At 49.6% G+C, this 2,399-nt stretch overlaps 1 long non-coding RNA gene and 1 pseudogene across 2 annotated transcripts in view; one reads left to right on the top strand and one right to left on the bottom strand.

Annotated features, from left to right (window-relative positions):
- Window positions 1–392: 392 nt before the first annotated feature.
- LOC116547028 overlaps window positions 393–2,399 on the bottom strand; it is a 3,700-nt gene continuing 1,693 nt past the window's right edge. The window contains exon 3 of the long non-coding RNA XR_004266913.1: window positions 393–433. This is a non-coding gene — a long non-coding RNA (uncharacterized LOC116547028). The remainder of the gene's footprint in view (window positions 434–2,399) is intronic.
- The window catches only part of LOC116547027, a 1,713-nt pseudogene continuing 975 nt past the window's right edge, over window positions 1,662–2,399 (top strand). The window contains exon 1 of the transcript XR_004266912.1: window positions 1,662–2,161. The product of XR_004266912.1 is annotated as a developmentally-regulated GTP-binding protein 1-like (transcript). The remainder of the gene's footprint in view (window positions 2,162–2,399) is intronic.

The raw sequence follows: 2,399 nt of genomic DNA, 5'->3' as shown, positions 1-2,399 counted from the left end.
AAAAATACAAAAAATCAGCTGGGCATGGTGGTGCGTGCCTGTAATCCCAGCTACTCAGGAGGCTGAGGCAGGAGAATTGCCTGAACCCAGGAGGCGGAGGTTGCGGTGAGCCGAGATCGTGCCATTGCGCTCCAGCCTGGGTAACAAGAGCGAAACTCCGTCTCAAAAAATTTAAAAAAAAAAAAAAAATACAAAAATTAGCTGGGCGTGGTGGCACATGCCTGTAGTCCCAGCTACTTTGGAGGCTGAGGAAGGAGAATTGCTTGAACCCAGGAGGCGGAGGTTGCAGTGAGCCGAGATTGTACCACTGCACTCCAGCCTGGCGACAGAGTGAGACTGTCTCAAAATCTAAAAAAAAAAAAAAAAAAAGGCCGGGCACGGTGGCTCAAGCCTGTAATCCCAGCACTTTGGGAGGCCGAGGCGGGTGGATCACCTGAGGTCAGGAGTTCAAGACCAGCCTGGCCAACATGGTGAAAACCTGTCTCTATATTTTTTAAAAAATAAATAAAATAAATAAAAATTTAAAAAGAGCCGGGCGCAGTGGCTCACGCCTATAATCCCAACACATATATTTTAGAAGAGACACAGCCAGGCGCGGTGGCTCAAGCCTGTAATCCCAGCACTTTGGGAGGCCGAGGCGGGTGGATCACGAGGTCAAGAGATCGAGACCATCCTGGTCAACATGGTGAAACCCCGTCTCTACTAAAAATACAAAAAATTAGCTGGGCATGGTGGTGCATGCCTGTATTCCCAGCGACTCAGGAGGCTGAGGCAGGAGAATTGCCTGAACCCAGGAGGCGGAGGTTGCGGTGAGCCGAGATGGTGCCATTGCACTCCAGCCTGGGTAACAAGAGCGAAAGTCCGTCTTATTAAAAAAAAAAAAAAAAAAAAAAGGAAGAGACAGAATTTCACCAGGTTGGCTAGGCTGGTCTTGAACTCCCGACCCTCAGGTGATCTACCTGCCTCGGCCTCCCAAAATGCTGGGATTACAGGCGTGAGCCACCACACCCACCCAGCCTGTTCGTTTTTGCTGTCGCCCAGGCTGTAGTGCAGTAGTGCAATCTTGGCTCACGGCAACCTGCTCAGGTTCAATCAATTCTTGTATCTCAGCCTCCCAAGTACCTGTGATTACAGGCGTCAGCCACTGCACCTGACCAGAATTGTAATTTTGAATTCAGCAATCAAGGAAGACCACATTGAGTAGATCTGAAAAAGGAGGAAGCCGGAGAAAGATTGCAGGCTTAAGAAAAAGCAAGTGCATAGGCTCTGAAGGCTGAATTGTGTCCGTGTAAATAAAATACTTGCATTATGTTTCACAAAGGCGAACAATTGTAAATCATCTAAATGTCTATCAGAAAGGATAGGTCCCAGTACTGTGGCTTTTGCCTGTAATCCCAGCACTTTGGGAGCCAAGCTGAGAGGATCAGGAAGTCAGGAAATCAAAACCATCCTGGCCATGGTGAGACCCCATCTCTACTAAAATACAAAAAATTAGCCAGGCGTGGTGATGGGCGCCTGTAGTCCCAGCTACTCAGGAGTCTGAGGCAGGCAAATCACTTGAACCCAGGAGGCAGAGATTGCAGTGAGCTGAGATCGTGCCATTGCACTCTAGCCTGGGCCATAGTGAGACTCCATCTCAAAAAAAAAAAAAAAAGGGCAGTTTGCCCATGTGTGTGTGAAGAGAGACAGTCAGTGTGGAGGCCACAGGGGACTCGCCAGGATGAGCAGCACCTTAGCTAAGATGGCGGAGATAGAAGCTGAGATGGCTCGGACTCAAAAGAACAAGGCCACAGCACATCACTTAGGGCTGCTTAAGGCTCGTGTTGCTAAGCTTCGTCGAGAACTCATTACTCCAAAGGGTGGTGGTGGTAGAGGTCCAGGAGAAGGTTTTGATGTGGCCAAGACAGGTGATGCTCGAATTGGATTTGTTGGTTTTCCATCTGTGGGGAAGTCAACACTGCTCAGTAACCTGGCAGGGGTGTATTCTGAGGTAGCAGCCTATGAATTCACTGCTCTGACCACCGTGCCTGGTGTCATCAGATACAAAGGTGCCAAGATCCAGCTCCTGGATCTCCCAGGTATCATCGAAGATCCCGGCGGGCGCGGTGGCTCAAGCCTGTAATCCCAGCACTTTGGGAGGCTGAGGTGGGTAGATCACGAGGTCAAGAGATCGAGACCATCCTGGTCAACATGGTGAAACCCCGTCTCTACTAAAACTACAAAAAATTAGCTGGGCATGGTGGTGTGTGCCTGTAATCCCAGCTACTCAGGAGGCTGAGGCAGGAGAATTGCCTGAACCTGGGAGGCGGAGGTTGTGGTGAGCCGAGATCGCGCCATTGCACTCCAGCCTGGGTAACAAGAGCGAAACTCCATCTCAAACAAAAAAAAAAAAAAAAAAA

The sequence above is a fragment of the Sapajus apella genome, unplaced genomic scaffold, assembly GCF_009761245.1.
Source record: "Sapajus apella isolate SASKATOON/1434 unplaced genomic scaffold, GSC_monkey_1.0 scaffold1915, whole genome shotgun sequence".
Taxonomy (NCBI): domain Eukaryota; kingdom Metazoa; phylum Chordata; class Mammalia; order Primates; family Cebidae; genus Sapajus; species Sapajus apella.
This window is presented reverse-complemented; position numbering and strand designations above follow the sequence as displayed.